This window comes from Strix aluco, chromosome 1 (assembly GCF_031877795.1).
Source record: "Strix aluco isolate bStrAlu1 chromosome 1, bStrAlu1.hap1, whole genome shotgun sequence".
Lineage (NCBI taxonomy): Eukaryota > Metazoa > Chordata > Aves > Strigiformes > Strigidae > Strix > Strix aluco.
The window spans coordinates 108,264,588-108,286,731 of NC_133931.1; positions in this window are offsets into that span (position 1 = coordinate 108,264,588).

The following is a 22,144-nucleotide window of genomic DNA, read 5'->3' on the forward strand; positions in this document are numbered from 1 at the left end:
GCCTGAGAGATACGAGATGGGAGGAGGAGTATCACTTAAAGCATTTGTTTCCATTTTGATATTTAATGTTCTCCCACTTGCAAAAGCTGCCATGTTCCAGCTTCTGCTAAATAGGAAAGATTGAGTGCTTCAAGCACTGATGAGCTTAAGTGGCTACTCAAATATTTAGTTTTTACTTCATCCATTTAAGATTGAACCTTTGACCAGAAGTTCAGCCTAATACCTGGTGCTATGCATGGAACATATATGAGATAGATCTTTGAAGAAAACAGATATCTGTTTACTAGCAAGTATATGTATTTGAAAGTAAACTGTGATTGCCTGGATTTATAGTTAAATATTCTAATAATGCTGTCCTGCCTTAATTGATGTCCTCACCAAAAATTGTTGCAAAATATCTCATATTTACAGCTGTTGGTTGTTTCTCCAAGGATATTGGAAAGCTCTTATAAAAAGAAGTTTTAAAGTTGTTGGTTTAAAGAGACAAAAATGGTTGTATTACATCTCTCCTGTCAGACACTATGATTTGACCAAGAAGAGCTGATACGTGTAACTTTGATTTAGCCCAGCATGCCTTCTCCTTGGTTATCATCCATTTCCCATCTGATTTTCCCATAGCATCCAGCCTCTACAGATGAAGTCATATTCTCTTTATGCAATGGTATTACATACTACCACAGATAGATGAAATCTAGAAAAGAAAGAAATCCCTTACTCTTGTGGTTTGTCCATATTCTGGTAGTGTCCCTGGCCAAGAGCTGGATCCTGAGTGTATGTTGATGAAATAACAGCCACATTATGCCTTAGATGACTGAAGCCTCAGATCTCAGCCTTGCAGAAATTTAGATAGAGATCCTAACCAGGAACTGAGACTGAATGCTTTTTTTAGGTTTTTTGTGTGTCCAAGACAGACTGGGTGGAAGATAGGAATGGTCCCTATGTCTGTTTCAGAGTTAGAAAACTACTGTGTTCATAGATGTCTAGACAGACAGCAGTTGGGTTAAAAAAATTATCTAGATGTAACACACATAGAAATTAAATTATTTGTCTGAGGTTGCAGATTATGTCTATGAAAGAGCCATGCTTTGAACTGACTCTGATGCCAAGAGTTTAACTGAATGTCTCTATCTGTTCTGTACTTCCTTCTCCCAAGTAAGCTTTTTGAGCTGCTTTTTTTAACCAGCTTTCAGTGAATACCACATCTTAGCTCCCACTAAAACTATCTTTCATTCTGATATACCTGTTATTTGTAGTGATACAACATTTATACCAAGAACAAGAATTGTGGCAAACAAGCTATTTACAGCATGCATGATTAGGCATGTGGTATCGCTTCAGCTCCCCAAAAGGGTTATGAAGTAATGGGTAGTTACTAGGTACCACAGATGTTTTGGGAAAATCTTGTTTTATAGTGTTTTTTCAGAAATTGTCCCTTACAGAAATCTTGTGATTGTGTGTGTTCTCCATTCTTAATCAGGAAAAAAGAGACAACTTATAAGGATGCTAGATGAGTAAAGATGGTAGATTCCTAAAATGGACTAAGAAGTGAATGACTTATGTTTCCCGAACATGTTCCCTGATAAAGATATTTCTGTTCTTTGGCATTCACATACATTTTTCACTCTTGAATTTTATTCTTAGTGAGAATTGCCAGCATTTGGGGATTGCATGTTACATTTCATAAATCTTGAAATGTCCAAAAATGACAACAGCACACATGGGTATATGTGAGAGTATATGCACACATTATTCATGGCACTGGCTGGATAGAGAGCTTTACTTTTCACTCTCAGTAATTCTTAGCTAAGGCAATCTCAGAGCAATAAATTCACTACAGAAAACATGTTAAAACTTAGGCGAGAAATGAGAAATGTTTAATTCTGAAAGTGCAAATGTATTCAACTCAACTACACGAGCAAAGTATGTTTTTTAAATTTCTTACACTGTCTTATTTTATTGCAGCCACAGTTAAAAGTGGTAGCTGCTTCTGAATATAGGGATTTGAACTGTTACAAGAAGACAATACTGTGGGTTTCAGCTCTTACTAAATCATTTTAGTTAAGTCTTGGCTGACCCACAGGTCCCCATGTAGTCATCCTTGTGCCAGTCAAATATTCTGTCCATACCACCCTGTTTTTATGCTGGTGTTACTCTACAGTTGCTGCTATTGACTCCATGACAATGGTGCTGTTTGAAATGCTGAGTAACATGCCAGTGACTCAGGTGGAAGAGCCCTTTGGAAGAGCTCTTATTTTGATCCTCACCCTGTTGCTCTTTGGCTCCATTTTATTATCCTGATGTATTACCTTAACAGATCATAACAGGGCCCTTACCTGCCAGGTGCATCACTCTACGCACATGCTTAAAATGTATAAGAAAGTCATTATCCTTCTTTATAGAAAAGTTGCATTGTTCAGAGACAATGTCAATTTCCACCACAATGTCATTTGCTAGTTTAAAGATTTTTTTGCTGCTTTACCTAGGGCTCGTCTACAAAGCATGTTGCTTCTTTCATTGCATCTTTCCCAAGAATATGGTCTCATTGCAGGTAGGCATGGTTTCAACAGTTAGCATTTATATAGGAGCAGGTGAATTTCAATACAGCTTCACCATTTCTAAGGCCAAAACAGACAGTTGTATTTGTCTGTGCTGCTCTCTGATGACACAGACAAGCTTTCTTCCTCCCCTCCCTCAGAATAGAAATCTTCAGAAGTTTAATTTAGAATTGGTCCCGTCTGACATGAAAAATAGGGATATGTGGTGTTTTTAAGACAAACGTACAAAACTTTCCCATAAGCTTTGGAGGAAGCTCTGTATGCTTTTGGTTGGTCAAACCCCACACATTGCAGTGTGAGACAGGTGTCTGAAGGTCTTGGAGCAAAGTAGGAAACAAGTGGTGCTGACCAAGGTAGAAAATAAAGTGAGATGCACTTTTTTCCTGAAAAATAATCAGTGCAAATGTCACTGAGAAGGATGTGATTTTGCAAAACACATTTCCCAGTTAGGAAAAACCATTACAATGTGACTTCAGGCAGCACTATTAATTGCCCTATAGTTGTGAACTGATTTTATATTTAATCATTGAACTTGTCTGTTTTCACTTGCTGGCATCAGGAGATCTATGATGGCATAAAATGCCATTCACTGTCAGATATCTTCTTCAGAGTGAGTCCATGCAGTCTGTCTCTCTGATAAGCTGAATGGATGGATGTCATTAATCAAGGCAGCCCAGTGTCTTCTCCAGCCCCTGAACTTCAAATGGTCACTCTTCTTTCTGTGGAAAGGTTTGATTTCAGTGAGACACGGAATGACTCAAATCTCACTGAGGTTTTAAAATCACCTATGTATTGTTCAGCCATTAGTAATCCCTTTGACTTTACAGACTTGGCAGCAATTACTGTGTTAGCTGATTCAGAACAAATCACTGATATTAATTAGGAAATCCTCCATGGGCAATTGTCTAACTTAGACACCATTTCTATTTCCTTTCATGCCTTTATGAAAATACCGGGGCAGCCTCTTCCTATTGCCTGCACTGGTGTTCATTAGAAAGGAATTGAAATATATTTTGCTTCTCCATGATTGTTCTCATCAATAACAAGAAAGACATTGCTTGGATTCCAGCACATCACCATGAGCTACAGAAATGCTCCTCTGCGATGCATAAAAAGGAGAGGGAGCAGATGGAATTATGATATTTAAAACCATTCTGTGGGGAGTTCTCAAATGATAGCAACCTGAGCTACTGCCATTCATTATAGATGCTTATTGTTGAATGTGTAAAGAGGGCCGTAATTATTGATTGCTCAGCAGGCTGAAGATGACAGCTAGTAAGAAGTATTAATACCTTGTATAAAGAAGTGAATAAGAAATCATTTTTTCAGAGGTTAGGTTTATTCTGGAGATAAATTGCAAATTTATAGCCTTCGAGAAAATGAAGTGTAGGAGCAAAAAGGTCTGCTCACACTTTCCACCTGAAGAAACACTGCATACAGCATATTGCTTTGTAAGTTAACATTCATCAGTGAATGCTGAGCATTAAGACAAAGTCATTTTGTTTTTTTTTCTTTTACTTATCCCAAACCATTGGCTTCAGTGAATTTACAGCTGACTTATGTCTTCATAAACAATTTTTTAGTGCTTTTGTAACCTCTGTACAAACTATAATTATTACAAGCATCAGGAAAGAGACCCGTGGCTTTAGGTCTAGTAAATATTTCAGTAAACTCTGCAGTAAATTTATTGGAAAATAAAGTTTAGAGAGGCTAAAGTGTCTGGCTCTTGGACAAATTTGGCAAATATCTTTGGCTTGAAAAATATTGAAAAAAATGTGAGCAGCAAAGTGCTGCACTCAGATTTGCTAAACAAAACATTTTGCTATTTAATTTTGAAAATGCTGGTTTGAATTGAAAGTTTACCTTAAAATAACTATATGAATGCCCTTAAACTCATGGGACATTTAATTTCAGTTCAAATAAAATTATTCATTTCAGCTGATTGGAAAAAAAAATATTTAAAAAATCCTGTCTCTCTGTGCTCAGCCCCTGAGCTGAAACATCCACACTCCTGCCAGCTCTGTGTGAACCCCTGTGCATTAGAGTATGCCACATGTAATCAGTCAGATTGCCTAGGATGGTATGAACAGCACTACAGGATCTGGCCCATAGCATCACTAGAAAACATTGACAAATTGAAACAGTAGAAACAATTATGAATTTACAGTAGGATACTGTGGATATAAACCGACTAATATCCTGTAATTCTGGGACCATGGTCTGATTTGCCTTTCTAGGTTCTCTGTGGCCAGCTAGAGAAAGACAGATGCACATCCTGAAGGCATCTCACATGGCTTAGCCTTCACACAGGGTAAAATGGCTGCAGAGGGAAGGAGTAGGTGCATGAGTAGATGCATAACATATAGATGGCTAACGGCAGCTGTGGGAGTAGCTCATCCTTTATGGTTCCTTTATGCTTGTCCACAGCCTCAGTCAACTCCCTGAATCTTAAACTTAGAAAGTGTAGGTCTTTTTACAGAATTATTGTTAGCTCTGCTCAGGTCTCATCTGTCGGCTTGTCATTACTGGATATCTTATTTTTACTGGGCCAAATGCAGACTAAAATTCAGATAACTTAAGTGTTAAGTGCTGTTGATTGGCACCTAGGACCTTGGGGTCATGATGTGACAGCAAAGCAAACATCTTGTTCATCACTAAATAAGAACTAATACAGATGGCTTTCTTACTGCAAAGTTCTTTTACTTTTGTAATTTTTCTTACAACAAAGTTCCTTTAACTTTGAAAAATTAATGATTTATTCTATTAAAACATCTCTCTGGAAGTACACTTTGTTGAGTTATTGGCTGGCATTTTGATTTCCCTCACCAGGGGGAAGTGAAATTTAACACACAAACACTTACTGAAACATTTCCTTTTGCACTGAGCAGTAGATGACAAAGGTCAAAACGCAGTTCTTACAGTCTTTCACTCTGGTATTACATTGTTTAAATAATGTCATAATATTATTTGTACATAGTTTGCTGTTTATGGGTTCTTTGTACTCAAGCTGTTATTTTTGTATTTCCTGCTATGCTTGATCATTATTGTAATACTTTGATGTCAGTAATCAACTCGTATTTTTAAAAAAGCACATGAATCTGAATACATGCAGCCGCATTCTGTAGCATTTATCCATACGGAATAATTCTTCTCTGCCTCTGGGTCTTGCTATGAATTCTTCCAGAGTAAAATATAACTCCAGGAATGTAAGTGGTAGAATTAAAGCTGTAAAGTATGGCTTTAAACTTAAGCATTAAAGTATGCTGAAGTGGTTCAAGAGTCTCATATCTTTTTGATATTCAGTGGAACTCAGGTTCTTAAACGCCTGTCTGACTTTTAAAAAATAAGACTTACTCATAAGATTTCCAGAAAATATGTATTAGCCGGGTATTCTGAAGCAATTTGCTATGTAATATAGGATCATTCCAAAGGAGAAAAAAATAAAGTAATTGGTGCTATCAAATGAGGATGAAGGTCATGAGTTGTTCTCCTTACCACATAGCAACACCTAGTCCACCTCCCAACCCTGATGTAATAAATGTTGAAAAGTTCAAAACTTTCTCCTTTAGGTGCTTGAAAGGTGTTACAAGGCTTGAAAAATGATCATCAAAACAAGAAATGTGGATTTCCTTGCAGTCATTAAAGAAAACCATTCCCAGAGGCTGCCATGAGCTTGGTCATGGGAAGCTCTAAAAGACCATTTCTAATCTGACTGAAACTGGGGTGACAAGTCAAACTGCATTTTTGACTTGCAAGACTGTGTCTTGTTAGCAAGTTAAGCAGAGCCAAGGACTTTTCTTTCTCCTTGAAGACATATAGTGTGGCATGGCTTTTGTCTTTAAATTAAACTCTGCCCTGCTCCTTCTCTCCAAAATGTGGTGGCCCCATCCATATTGATTCTTAATCTGTTCTTTCTAAAAGCTGGGAAAAGGAAGAGCCATCTGTGCTTATCATCCTGCTGTTAGGAAAGGAGGCAGGTCTGACTTCCCACATAGAATGTCCTTACCTTGGGCTTTTTGACTCTGCCCCTTGTGGTGCCAGTTTTTATAAATTGCTGTCTGCCTAATGTTGAACACAGATGTATCCAATTCATCCTCTTCTGGCCCAGGGCCTTCCTCAATAGAGGACAATCATGTTTTTGTTTGCCTGATTCTTTAATCTACATTCTTGCATGTGTTGCTGTACAGTGACCTGTTTAATGGGAGGAGAAATCACCCTTCACCAAATACCCTGTAGCCTGTTTGGTTTTAGAGGTCTTCCAGAATTTTTTGGTAGAGGGCTTTTTAGTCATCCATGCAATCTCTGATTGATTGACTTTGGCAGCACTGGACCATCTCTGTTTGTTCCTTAGTTCCTGATAGAATGGTGTCTCTGGGTAGGTGAAAATAACGTCCAGGACAGTACCTGAAAAAGCATTAGCTACAAAAAGAAAGGAACCAATAAAAGATTAATTTAGCATTGCTGACATTTGTGAGGTATTTAACTATTCTATGCTCAAAAAACGAAATGCTTATTGTACTAAAGAGAAGCAAAACCCCTTGTCAATCAACACATATCTTATGCCTGGATGCCCCATTTTAATGACTTAATACACTTATTTTGCACAGATTTCTAGAGGAAGTTTCTTTTAGTTTTCTGCAAGGAATGATGGTTAATTCTTGTTGTATTTTCTGTCTTCTTTGATAAAATAAGAATAGCTAAAATCAATCATCAGAAAGGATGTCGTACATAAAAGCTCAAAATGAGATGGTGGGGGAAACAGAGAAGGTGGAATATTAGATGTGCGAGTTGCCTGGAAAAACAGACAGGTACTGAGTCACACTGCTGCACCTTGCTGCATGTTGGATGCTCTCTTCGCTGTCTGTTAGCTCATGGTTTGGCACAACTTCTGCCTTGAGTTTCATGCTCTACCATCATGTGACAATGGGCATGATGGGCAGAGGGAGCACAAAGCCTTATTGATGAATTCAAGGCTGGTGTAAGAATTTCTGCTCTGGTACTGTCAGACTCAGCACCTCCTGCCACAATAGACTCAGTGCTTTGCCCCAGTTGCTATCACAGGATCTCTTGCTCTGACAAGTTGCTTTGCAAGGCACCTGGCACCCTGGAAGATGCAGTTTGCAGGTTAGCATTTTCCTCCCTCTGAATCATCTTCTGTGACTGACAGTTTAATTTTGAACCTAAATGAGCAATTTCAGGTTCTTGCTGAGATATGATCCTGCAAGCTAAATGACTCCGATTAGCATCCGAGTGAATCCTTAGAATTCAGTTAGACACTACAGCAGCCTTAGCAGACGAACCCCAAATAACTAGGGTGCTTCAGCTTCGTCTACATAAGAAATAACCAGAAAGATACTGGACTATTCCTGTTAGGAATAATAAGGGTGGGCTGTAGTCTAGGAGAACAAGGAAACCATCCTGGACCACCTTTGAGGCTTTTTTCAAGGTCATTCTGAAGTTTTCTAGTTGGTATAATTTCTTTCTTTTATTTTTTTCCATAATTACTGTGAAACTATTTGTACTGTGGCCTCAGAGACAGGGAGCACTGGGAAAGCTCGGCAACTTATTATTCAGTGAAAGAGACTTTCAAAGGAAGTTTGAATGTATAATGAACTGTGAATATGTACAGGGATTTCTCCCCCTCTCTCACTCTTTTTGTGAATTCCCAGCACTGTGTGGATTAAATGCAAAATATAGGGTCAAGACAAATGTGGCTGCTAAGTTGTGCAAGTAATAACTGTGATCCCTTGTAATAAGGCCATATCCCTAAACTGCATCTGCTTAGCACAAAATTATTTCTGCAGTAGGGTCTCATTTCACACAAGCTCTGAAATATGGTTTTCTCTTAAGTGACTGCTTTCTTGCTTGCATTGTCTTCTTAAGTCGACACGTGTCCTGAAACTGAAAGATAGAAGAACAGGCACGTTAAAAAAATACGGGGGCAAGAGCAAGTCTAAATAGGAGGGAACTTCAGGGTAGTAATCTAAATGGTAACTTCTGCACCAAGAATGCAAGGCATGTGCCATTCTCACACAAGATCAGAGTTTCAAAAATTAAAATTCAACTTTTATAGTCCTCTGATGTTAAGTTTCCATCCATCATGAAAGAGGATTATTAGCTGTTGGAGGAGAAGGCAGGGAAGATTTACAATAAACCTATTCATCCCCAGCAGCTCTCTATAGAAGTGAATTTACAGATTCCTGAAAAAAATGCTTACTTAACTTGCTGGAGTCACAGCAAACAGCTTACCTGTGTGTAGGATCAGGCCTCATATGCACCTATGTGAAGGCGGAAGAGATTGTCTTTGGTGATCTCAGTGTCACCCCTAAAGAGCAGTCTCTGGACTAAACATGGTCAGGTCTGCTGGACCCAGACTCTCTTTGAGCATTGCCTTGCAGAGCATCCTGTACAGAGCTGGTCTGGGTGGTCCTGATGAGGGACCTCTCTCCTCCTGTGTCTAGGCACACAGGATATCTTGAGTTTTGGAAAACGTCCCTTGGCTGGGATGGGTGCAAACTTAAAGCCTCACCATTCTATTCCTCTTAACAAACATGGGAGCTTAACTAATAAGGCAAATGAGTATTGAGACTAAACCTTCTTTAAAAGCCACGTCTCCAGTCATAGGCTGAGGTGATTCATAAACTACAAGCAGCTTGGACATTAGCCAGTGTTCTATGATCTGGAAGTAAATTTTGATGATAACTATGTAAGACTGCATGTAAGCATGCGAATTAAGGAATGAGGAATGTACATCTGATTTTAATGCTTGCAAAATAATAAAGCTGCAAAATACAAATCTAACTTAAAAATATATATCTGTATACATAGACACATACTCAATGGACAGAGACCCCACATAGATATATGTATATATACTTATACCACAGGACTTGCTTTGAGAAACCTGTTCTACTGGGGGGTGATGGGGTCCATCTGTCACAGAATCACAGAATTGTCTAGGTTAGAAAAGACTTTGAAGATCATCCAGTCCAACCATTAACTTAACACTGACCATTCCCAGATACACCATATCCCTAAGTGCTATGTCGACCCTACTCTTAAACACCTCCAGGGATGGGGACTCCACCACCTCCCTGGGCAGCCCATTCCAACACCTAACAACCCGTTCTGTAAAGAAATGCTTCCTAATATCCAGTCTAAACCTTCCCTGGTGCAACTTGAGGCCATTACCTCTTGTCCTATCACTTGTTACTTGGTTAAAGAGACTCATCCCCAGCTCTCTGCAACCTCCTTTCAGGTAGTTGTAGAGGGCGATGAGGTCTCCCCTCAGCCTCCTCTTCTCCAGACTAAACAACCCCAGTTCCCTCAGCCGCTCCTTGTACGACATGTGCTCCAGACCCTGCACCAGCTTCGTTGCCCTTCTCTGGACACGCTCGAGTAATTCAATGTCCTTTTTGTAGTGAGAGGCCCAAAACTGAACCCAGTAATCGAGGTGCAGCCTCACCAGTGCCGAGTACAGGGGTAAGATCACTTCCCTGTCCCTGCTGGCCACACTATTTCTGATACAAGCCAGGATGCCATTGGCCTTCTTGGCCACCTGGGCACACTGCTGGCTCATGTTCAGCCGGCTGTCAATCAACACCCCCAGGTCCCTCTTTGACTGGCAGCTCTCCAGCCACTCCTCCCCAAGCCTGTAGTGCTGCTGGGGGTTGTTGTGGCCCAAGTGCAGCACCCGGCATTTGGCCTTATTGAAACTCCCACAGTTGGCCTTAGCCCATCGCTCCAGCCTGTCCAGATCTCTCTGCAGAGCCTCCCTACCCTCGAGCAGATCAACACTCCCACCCAGCTTGGTGTCATCTGCAAACTTACTGAGGGTGCACTCGATCCCCTCGTCTAGATCATCAATAAAGATGTTAAACAGGAGTGGCCCCAAAACTGAGCCCTGGGGGACACCACTCGTGACCGGCCGCCAACCGGATTTAACTCCATTCACCACAACTCTTTGGGCCTGGCCATCCAGACAGTTTTTTACACAGCAAAACATGTGCCCATCCAAGCCGCGAGCAGCCAGTGTCGCCAGGAGAATGCTGTGGGAAATGGTGTCAAAGGCCTTACTAAAGTCAAGGTAGACAACATCCACAGCCTTTCCCTCATCCAATAAGCAGGTCGCCCTGTCATAGAAGGAGATCAGGTTTGTCAAGCAGGACCTGTCTTTCATAAACCCACGCTGACTGGGCCTGATCATCTGGTTGTCCCGCATGTGTTGTATGATGATACTCAGGATGAGCTGCTCCATCAGCTTCCCGGGCACCAAAGTCAAGCTGACAGGCTTGTAATTTCCTGGATCATCCTTCTGACCCTTCTTATATATGGGCGTCACATTGGCCAATTTCCAATCTGTCAGGACCTCCCCGGTCAGCCAGGACTGCTAGTAAATGATGGAAAGCAGCTTGGTGATCACCCCAGCCAGCTCCTTTAGCACCCTCGGGTGTATCCCATCCGGTCCCATAGACTTGTGTATGTCTATGTGATGCAGTAGGTCACTGACTATCTCCCCCTGGAATGTGGGGGAGTCGTTCTCCCAGTCTCTCTCTTCTGGCTGAGGAGGCTGGATTCCCTCAATACACCTAGTCTTGCTGTTAAAGACTGAGGCAAAGAAGGCATTAAGTACCTCAGCCTTTTCCTCATCACTTGTTACCATGTTTCCTCCTGCGTCTAGCAGGGGATGGAGACTCTCCCTGGTCTGTCTTTTGCTGCTCACATACTTACAGAAACATTTCTTGTTGTCCTTGATTGCTGAAGCCAGATTAATTTCCAGCTGGGCTTTAGACCTCCTGATTTCTGCCCTGCATAGCCTCACAGCATCTTTGTAATCACTGTGAGTGGCTAGCCCCTTCTTCCAAAGGCTGTAAACTCTCCTTTTCTCCCTGAGTTGCATCCAAAGCTCCCTGTTTAGCCAGGGTGGTCTTCTCTGTTGCCGGCTTCTCTTACCGCACCTGGGGACCACCTGCTCCTGAGCCATTAAGACTTTCTTCTTAAAGAGTGTCCAGCAAGAGCATCTTCGGTCATAGGCTTGCCAAGCTGGTGAAGAGGTCTTTAAACTAAAGTTGCTGGGGAAGGGGAACTTCAATCCATGCCACTCCTACCAGTTTGATGCCAATGCCAGCAATAGATGCCCAGAGCCTGGAGAGGGAACACAGGACAGCAGGAGAGCACCTGAAGGGCAGCACAAAGGAATTCCAGCCAGTAAGTACGTCAGCTTCATTAAGGGCCCAACTTAAATGCCTCTATGCAAACACACGTAGCATAGGGAATAAAGAAGAGGAGTTAGAGACGTGTGCACACCTGCAGGGCTATGAACTTATTGGCATCACAGAGACGTGGTGGGATGGCTCCTATGACTAGAGTGTTGGGATGTAAGGATACAGGCTCTTTAGGAAGGACAGACAAGGGAGAGGAAGAGGGGTTGTCACTCTCTGTGTCAATGACCAACTGGAACGCATGGAGCTCTGCCTGACAATGGATGAGGAGCTGACTGAGAGCTTATGGGTCAGGATGAAAGGGAGGGCAGATACAGGAGACACTCTAGTGGGGGTCTGCTATAGAGCAGAAAGACTGAGTGGATGAGGCTATATAGACAGATAGGATCAGCCTCACATTCACAAGCCCTGGTCCTCATGGGGGACTTTAACCATACAGATATCTGTTGAAGGGACAACACTGCAGCACATAAGCAATCCAGGAAGTTCCTGGAATGAGTTGATGATAACTTCCTTCTCCAAGTGATAGAGGAGCCAACAAGGAGAGGTGTTATGCTCGACCTTGTTCTCACCAACAAGGAGGGGCTGGTGGGGAGTGTGAAGCTCAAGGGTAGCCTTGGCTGCAGTGACCATGAAATGGTGGAGTTCAAGATCCTTAGGGCAGTGAGGAGGACACACATCAAGATCACTTCTTTGGACTTCAAGAGAGAAGACTTTGACTTCTTCAGGGATCTGCTTAGTAGAGTACCCTGGGATAAAGCCCTGGAGGGAAGAGGGGCCCAAGAAAGCTGGTTAATGTTAAGGATCACTTCCTCCAAGCTCAGGAGCAATGCATTCTGACAAAGAGAAAGTCAGGCAAAAATGCCAGGAGGCCTGCATGGATGAACAAGGAGCTCCTAGACAAGCTCAAACACAAAAGGGAAGCCTACAGAGGGTGGAAGCAAGGACAGATAGCCTGGGAGGAATACAGAGAAATTGTCCAAGTAGCCAGGGATCAGATTAGAAAGGCCAACACCTTGATAGAATTAAATCTGGCCAGGGACATCAAGGGCAACAAGAAAAGCTTCTGTAGGTAAATTGGTAATAAAAGGAAGACTAGGGAAAATGTGGGCCCTCTCTGGAAGGACACGTGGGGCTTGTTGCCAGGGACATGGAGAAGGCTGAGGTACTCAATGACTTTTTTGCCTCAGTCTTCAATGGCAAGTGCTCCAGCCACACCACCCAAGTCACAGAAGGCAATGGCTAGAATTGGGAGAATGATGAACTGCCCACTGTGGGAGAAGATCAGGTTTGAGACCATCTAAGGAATGTGAAGGAGCACAAGTCCATGGGAAATGATGAGATGCATCCATGGGTCCTGAGGGAACTGGCAGATGAAGCAGCTAAGCCACTATCCATCATATCTGAGAAGTCTTGGCAGTCCAGTGAGGTTCCCACTGACTGGAAAAAGGAAACATAACCCCCATTTTTTAAAAGGGAAAAAGGAAGACCTGGGGCACTACAGGCCAGTCAGTTGCAACTCTGTGCCTAGCAAGATCACAGAGCTGATCCTCCTGGAAAATAACTAAGGTACATGGAAAATAAGGAGGTGATTGGTAATAGGCAACATGGCTTCATTAAGGGCAAATAATTTTGCCTGACGAATTTGGTAGCCTTCTACAACAGGGTTACAGCACTGGTGGATAAGGGAAGAACTGACGTCATCTACCTGGAATTGTGCAAAGCATTTGGCACTGTCCCGCACAACATGCTTGCCTCTAAATTGGAGAGATGTGGGTCTGATGGATGGACCACTAGGTGGATAAGGAATTGGCTGGATGGGGGCCTACAGGAAAGATGGGGACAGATTCCTTATCAGGGACTGTAGTGATAGGATGAGGGGTAATGGTTTTAAACTGGAAACTAGATTTAGATCAGATATAAGGAAGAAATACTTTACTGTGAGGGTGGTGAGACACTGACACAGGTTGCCCAGAGAAGTTGTGGAGGCCCCCTCCCTGGAAGAGTTCAAGGCCAGGTTGGACGGGGCTTTGAGCAACCTGGTCTAGTGGAAGGTGTCCCTGCCCATGGCAGTGCGGTTGGAACTAGATGATCTATAAGGTCCCCTCCAACCTAAACCATTCTGTGATTCTATGATGATTCTATATCTTGAATGTGTAGTGGTGAATGTAACAAAGAATGGTAAAGGAAATGTTAGTTTGACTTTGTAACAAAGAAAGGAATGCAAAATAGAGGAATGAAAGTACAGACTTGCTATTTTAATGGAGAAGATCAACTCACCTTAGGCTAGTGTCCATCTACGGCACAATGAAGCTGTAAAAGTGTATATACTTGCTAAGATCTGCAATTTTCTATTGTGCCATTATTTGTACATTATGATTTATCTTTGGCTTCATTGCATCTATAGTAAAAGAAGCACTGTTATTTCCCAGATTGCACTCTTCTTTGCTTCATGACTTCACCTGGTCTTCATCCTCAGGTTTCACGTGTCACTAATTGAAGGAGACAAATCTCATAAATTATAGAACCTAAAATCAGGTTTTAAATAAACTCAGTTGTATAGACAACAAAACCTCAAGAGTTCAGTCTTGTAGAGGGGAGGTTGATGTCCTCTCTTGTGAGTAGTGCCAGCTCTCACTTTCAAACTAGTCTTTCAAAACCAGTTGAGTCACTTCCCTTGCACAAAAAGAGCTAATAATACTGAAAATTCAGTGACTGCATAACTCCTATAGACTCTCTTCACAATCCTAATCTCAGGGCATCTGTAGTCCCATGGAAAATGGACAGCCCTCATATTTTCCTCTGAGAAAGTGTTAGGAAAAAGCTCCAATATCCCTTCCAAATCCTCCTCTATGTCAGAGGAAATCCAAAATTACTTTTCACTTCCTGACCTGTGTAACGTTATCTCCAAATGAGATAAATGACCCAAGGAAAGTGGCTTGAGTTTTTCAACCTGGGGAGACCATCTGTAGCCTTAGGCTACCAGCCACCAGCTGTCACTGGTGTAGAAAATTTATTTTGTGCACTACAGGAGTTGGTCAAGTTTCTTATTGGGTCATGGTCCGATGTGCTGCTGAAATGCAGTGAGAGATGGCTCCTGTCTCGCAGGGCTTGTAATCGTAGCCAACAGGGCTGATAAAGGGAAAGTGTCAAAGAAAAGCTGAGATATCTACCAAGTTTGCACAGCAAGCCAGAGTAGAGCCATGAGCTGAACCCAGATGTGTTTCAGTGATGAGTGAGGCTGGTCTGGTAGCTATAAATTCAAATAAACATTTGCATTGGCCTAGCACAAGGTCAACAGCGGAGTGCACAAGGAGAGAAGTCCAGAAAGGAGGGCAGATCAAAGGCAGTGGGGATTTGCTGCCTGTGTAATGCAAACACAGTAAATCCTGGCTATTTGCATTCTCTGGAATCAGAGACATTGGATTCTGGTTGCATTTCATGGGTAGTAAGTAGCTATGTTTTCTGCCAGTCTGGAAAAGAGCAAAACCAGAGCACTGTGTCAGCATTTTGTCCTGCTGCAAATTCTGGTAGGGTGGATGGCTCTGTGTAGGGGGCAGCTCCATCCCTCAGTTAGCCTCGTTAGTGCTGTTGGACCTCCATTGGGACATTCCAGTTTAAAACAGACACATTTCTCATCCACCAGAAAAATAACCTAACAAAGAGGGAATATGTACCCTCCTCCTTCCATCCACCTGCCTCACTCTAGCTTCCCTTCAGCTACGATGAGGACTTGTCTTTGGTGGCAGGTGCTGAGTCCCAATTTTTAACAAAGAATTTTGCTGGAACCAGGTGAGAAAAGGGTCAAAAGCTTAAGCAGAATCACCGTGAGTTCTAGCAGTCAGTTTATTTTTATTTGTAACTCCTCTTAACAGTCCAGCTGTTTCATACAAAGATAGCCTGGGGATTACACTGTGTTGTCCCACGTTCATCTCTTTGGTAGCTGGTGGGACTATGGAGCTGTGGGTAAGCAGCATGAGGAAGGGTTTTATATCAAACTTTGTCAAACCACTTCAAACCACCTGAGGTGTCTTATTTCAATTAGCATTTAAAAATAGAATTGGTTTTTGTTCCCTGATCCACTGATTCCTGCTTGGGTTATTTTAGAATCACTTTGAGGCTCAGGGGCAGAAAGCATCTAATGAGGATTTAGTTAAATGGATGCTTATCTGGCTGTATCTCTTCTGTTCTTGAAATGCCACAAGCTATCCTACACTGGCTGAACTTTTAAAAATATGTCACCAGGTTGCTAGTCAGTAGGTAAAGCGTTAAAAACAAAACAAAACAAAACAAAACAAAACAAAAAAACAAAAAACCCCCCCAAAAACCCAGAACAGTGCTTAAAGCTTGGTCAGAAGTTATTTTACCCAAAATTATACTCAGTCTCAAATCCTGCAAGTTGTAGATGCTCTGTCTTTTTTTCCAAGATCAAGAGCTGCCTTCTTTCAGGAAGAAGAGGTCAAGGTTTTCCTTGAAAATTTGGCCTTGATTGTGTCTGACCCTCACAGCTTAGGTACTGTTTCATGGTCACTTCTGCACATGGCCTTGATCATCCACTTTATTTGCTTGTTCCCACAGTCCTAAACTCTACCAGAAATGCTTGTAGGAAGCAACGACACCATCTTGGTTTTCTATGTGGGAAGTGAGATGATAGCTGCATTAATTATACACTTCCCAGCCTCTTCCCACTGGCAACAGCACGTGCAAGAACAAGTGATTATTTAGGGCCAAGGGGATGTGAGTTTGGGGCTGTTGCAACCTTAGAAGGAATCACTATGATGACAACCAGATGTCTATTTCTCCAGGGAGTGACTGGGGGGATTTCTGATGCATATAAAACACAAGTCAACAAATATGTATGTGCTGAAGAATAAAGTAATTTAAAGCCTCAACAGAAATGAAGCTTTCTGTAAACATGGAGGACAACATGAAGGAATTTAATAGCTGTGTGGTGGTTGTCTGCAGACCAAGGAGAATATGTGGAAAATAATATTATTTTTGAGAGCAGGAAGTCTGAGCTGTTTGGTAGTTGGGTTTTTTGGGGGGGTTGTTGGGGTTTTTTTGGAGCAGCTTTCAGGCAATTCTGTCAGAGAAGTTTGCAATACAGGTATCTCAAGAATGAAGGTCTTTATGTGAAAATGAACTGGGTTTGATCTTTTTCTCTGGCAGTCAATAAAATGGGAGGGAGAGACAGAAAAATTGCAATGTTAAAAAGTCTGACAAAGCTGAAGAGCCAGGACTGTCATTTTAAGTAACTGAGGGTAGATAAGGAAGACATCAATTTTAAGGAACCTTGTTAGGTTATGTAATTAATGGCTTTTACTTTGCACACAAGGGAGCACAGAGAAACATTGTGGGGTGACAGACTCCAATAACCTAGGCAGAGAAACAGTCCCCTGACTCTGCTGGTCCCAGGGCTGCGCAGGAGAGCCTCAACCCCATGGGCCAGAGGTGACACCCACCCCATGAGTTGATGAGGACAAGAGGCTACTTATAGGATGTTTAGGGGAGGAATTAAAGGAAGGGAAAGGGAGGAATCAGTCTTATTTGAGGAGAAACAAGCATGGGAAAATAATGGGATAAAGGAGCAGGTCACATGTAAACGGTTTGCTGGTCTGGCCATGCTGGTCTGGCCATGCCCTGCTCCAGATCAGTGCAAACTGCCCTGTCTCCTCATTAAATACCATTTCTAACTACTGCTCTCTGTTGTGTGTGCATATGGGTTCATGGGGGTCCGGAGCCACTGGAGTCACACCACAGGTTGGAGGACCCATGCGTCTGTGGTGCCAGCAACTAGAGACACCAGAGTGTGTGCATGTTGTGTGAACATGTATGTTGTTGTGCAATCACTAGTGAACACAAGCCAGACTAGCTGGTGAGAGGGCTTGGGAGCCAGGTGTTTGGGGTGGCTATAAGTCTGGGCCAGATACTGGAGAGACATGAGACTGATGAGTTGGCTGCTGGAGGGGCAAAGAGGTACAAGCCTGGAGAGACCATGAGGTCTGGGGGTCTGCTGAGGGACCTGTTTGCATGCTTATGTGCCTGTGCATGAGGCAACCAGAGATAAGAGGATCCAAGGGTCAGCTACTGGGTGGACAGTGTCTAAAGCCAGTTACTAGAGCGATCCATATTTTATGTATGTATTGCTACAGAAGTCATCTTGCTCTTGGAAATCTGTTTCATGTACCAGAGTGATTGCCCTTTTCCTGATTTTCTTCCCCAATATCACATTCTCCAGTTGCCATCACCCGATGGTCTCCTTTCAGACTAAAATACATCATCTTTCAATTTCCTAGAATTATCTTAATGCCTTACCTTCTGCCACTGGCCCGCACCCCGTAGTGAAAGTCCTTTCAGAAATATCACACCAGTGACGCCAGGTATCACTGGACTATTTCCTACTTGTTGGTTTATTCTGATCCTCCAAAAACTGTTTGCCACAGCTTGTTTGATCCAAAGAAAGTTCTAAACAACAAACTTGAAATAAATCCCCACAGTCATCCATCTAAAAGTAAAATTACTCCTTCTGAACTCTGAATATCCATTTGCAATGTTTAAGGATTGTTTTGAGATTTGGAGGCAGGCACAGTTTAAGAAGGAATTAGACAGGCAGATATTTATCTGGCTGTCTCTGTCTAATTTCATTCCTGAAAGCTAATGCTCTTTGTTGTCTGGGTATGGGTCTTTTGAATGAAGAATCTAATATTGCTATGGTTTGCTCTTTTTTTTCCCTTTCTCTTTTATGAAGTCAAACCAGTTATTATTTCATGGTGCATTACTGAGCTTTTCTGTCATATTTTTCATAAATCAAGCTTAACTGACTGGTGGGTAAGTCCAAATTCCAGACAACGAGGCAGGATCCATTTCTTTATTATACCGGTGTAGGCAGACTGTTGTATGTATAGTTTCGGGTTATTATTTCTGATTCAACAGAGATTTTGAGCACATCTTTAAGTGCTTTACTGTATGAGAGTTATGACAGTTATGCATCTTTCATATGGGAAATGTTGTCTGAAGACTGGGACAGCAACCTGAGAGTCAAAACTGCTAAATGGGTCATCTAAGGTTCAGGGCAACTTCTGGCAAATTGCTGTAGATGATTTCTGTCTTCCTTTCTTCTGATTCCTGCTATGGAAACAGGAAAGAAAATGCAAACTCTTTCCAAGGAAAGCCATGACTGGCTAGACAGCTATTTGTATTTATAGTCTACATATTAGTTGAATGTTTCAAGACCTCTGGTGAAGAATGCAACAGAAGTTCAATTACGTTCAAGGTGTGTGAACTGTTTCAGTTCTGACACAAAGGTTTGTCTGCACCTGCGTGCCCACTGTTTATATTGCCTAGTTCAAACAAGACAGTGATAAATTCCTAGCTTGGAAGTCAGCAGTATCAGGCATCTGCCAGGGAGAAAGGGAGCCAACTGGAAATGATCACTAATATGGCCTGAAACATGAAAATCACTGTCCGTGGAGATATTCAAAATTCAGCTAGATAATGTCCTGGACAGCCTGGCCTAACTTTGAACCTATCCCTGCTTTCAGTGGGAGGTCATGCTAGAAACCTCCAGAGGTCCTTTCCAACCTAAATTATTCTAAATTATTATGAGTCTCTGGTCAATTTATCTTTTATATTTTATTACTTTTGGTGACATTTCTGATATTTTTCTTAAGTCTTATAATGAAATTTAGGAAATTGTATCACTTTAATAATCCATTAAACTGTAGTACACCCACACTATTGATCTGTGTTTGTGATGGTTAATCTCTGTAATCTAATGCCATAGCCAATAGCCCTGGATGCAAAAAGATCCAGATGGAAAAGAAGCGCTTCTCTGTAAGATGTCTCTCTTGGGCAGCAAAGTCTGCATGTGGTCTTGAAAATCATGGTGCCTCCTCAAGGAAGAACAAATCTCTGCGGAACAGCAGTGCCTGTTAGGTCTGAAGAGTGAAGACATTGATATTGTTGGGTCAAATGAAGTTTGGATGAAGCTTACATGCTAGCTATAAGAGATAATGAAGGCCCAAAACTTGATACAAAAAAATTATGAGTATTATGGTACAGCAGAAGGGATGGAACCAATATCTGGTCCTCTCCAGAAATCAAGAAGTGGGCTTGCAAATTGAGATAGGAGTACTTTGGTGTCGTAGGTTGACCTTGGCTGGCTGCCAGGTGCCCACCAACCTTCTTCTCTCTCACTCCTCTTCCTAAGCAGGACAGGGGGAGAAAATAAGATTAAAAACTCATGGGTCAAGAGAAATGTGGTTTAATGGAAAAAAAAAAAAAAAAAAGGGGGGGGGGGGAGGGGGAAGGGGCAAAGGGTAAACACAGAAGCAGAGCAAGAGAGAATAATATTTATTCTCTGCTTCCCATTAGCAGGTGATGGCCAGCCACTTCCTGGGAAGTAGATCCTCAGTATGAGTATCAGTTACTTCAGAAGACAAACACCTTAATAATGAATACCCTCCCTTCCTCCTTTCTCTTATCTTTTATTGCTGAGCATGATGTCATATGGTAATGAATATCCTTTTGGTCACTTTGGGTCAGCTACATCCCCTCCTGACCTGTTCTCACCCTCAGCCTACTGGCCTTTGGACATATGTGTGGTGAGAGAGCTTTGATGCTGTGCAAGCACTGCTTAGCAATAGCCAAAACATTGGTGTGTTACCGACACCATTCTAGTAACAAATACAAAGCAACAGCACTACATGGGCTGCTATGGGGAAAGTTAACTCCATCCCAGACAGACCCAATGCATTTGGAAATGGAGGATGTTTCATTTCATTTATTTTATCTTCTCCTCCTTGTTTTCTTTTTTTCCCTCATAAAGTACTATTTTCTGAATCGATTTAATTCATTGCTTTAATAAACAAGGAACTGTCAGTCATTGAGCAACATCCTGGCAGTTTACATAATTTTTCCCAGGTTACTCAATGGAAGCATGGGTGGGTGCTTTAAAATGATCCCTATAAGTTGGATTTGGAAAAAAAAAAAATGAGAATGAAAATAAATACAAACCAAAATCAGCAAAACATTTCATTCAAAAATGCTAGAATAGGATGTTTCCACAGTGTTAAAGCACCTTTTCTTCTCTCTGCTTTCTTCTGAAAAAAAAAGATTTTGGGTAAATCAACCTAACTTTTCAAATTAGTGTCATGACTAGGAGAACATTAAGTTAGTCCTGCACTCAGGGAGAAGTTTGAGCTCAGTCCTAGATGTGAGAACAAAAAACCTGTCTCTGCTGCTCTAGATCCCCAGCTACAAGCACAGTATGTGCTGTTAGAATTCTTTCACACTGGCCTGCAAAAGTCTGTGAGACAGTATATACCTCTTCAGGACAATTTATTTTCTCTTCCCTTTATAAATATCTACTTGTGCCTATAAGATAAACATGAAAACACTAGGAATGAGGAGAGGGCCATAGGCCCCTGTGAATTAGCAGTGCTGAAGGAAGACTCCTTTAGAAACTTAAGAGACTCAGACACTCCAGCCCTACGTGCAAGTGCTGAAGAAAATCTCTTATTCACTAGGAATGTTTCCTTACCCCTGTATGCCTACTTTCTGATATGTTTTGCTTGTCTTGTATCAGAACTGTAACCATGTGCTGGCTCTTTCTAAAGATTCATATAGTGCTCTTGAGAAAGGCTCCAGTCACTCATCATAGGCCTTCAGCGCTCCTGAAGTATGAATAGCAATGAGGTAAGGAATGCCAGACTCCAGGAAGCAAGTCTTCACTATAATGCACTTTTTATCCTTGGGTTTTGTTTTTAATGCTGTGGAAGAATCTGCTGTGTGTTTAAAAGTTTGAGAGGATTTTGTTTAAACACTACAGATAGGTATTTAAGGGCTTGGGCCAGGTATTATTCAAGCAAACTGTTGAAAATGGTCAGTTCTGGGCTGGACTCTCGCCTCATGACAGCGATAGAGATGAATGTTGTGTCTGTTGGTGATCCTTTTTTGAATACAGAGGAGAGTTAAAAATGGACCAGGTTTCCTGGTCTCTTAACTTGCTAGAAAAAAATATCCATGAAGCCTGTGAGGCCCAGTCAAGATGCAAATGCAAAAAAACAACAACAAGGGGTTTTTTTCCTTCTTTCCTACTACTGCTTTGATTGGTATTAGTGTGTTTCTCAGTCACAATAAAAGATCTGAGATTTTAAAGGACTATTCTTCTTTCACTGAAGTTCAGTGTTAAGTGCATTTTGCAGATAGTCTCATTAGGCAAGAAAACCAAGAGTGAAAAGATTCTGGCTTCCTAGTTTGTCCAGGTGACAGTGTCAAGGCTTCAAAGGAGAAACAAAACCTTGGAGTCAGAAGCCAGCAGATAAATATACCTGCAAATTGAGCTTTAATGAGAAAAGTGCTTTATAT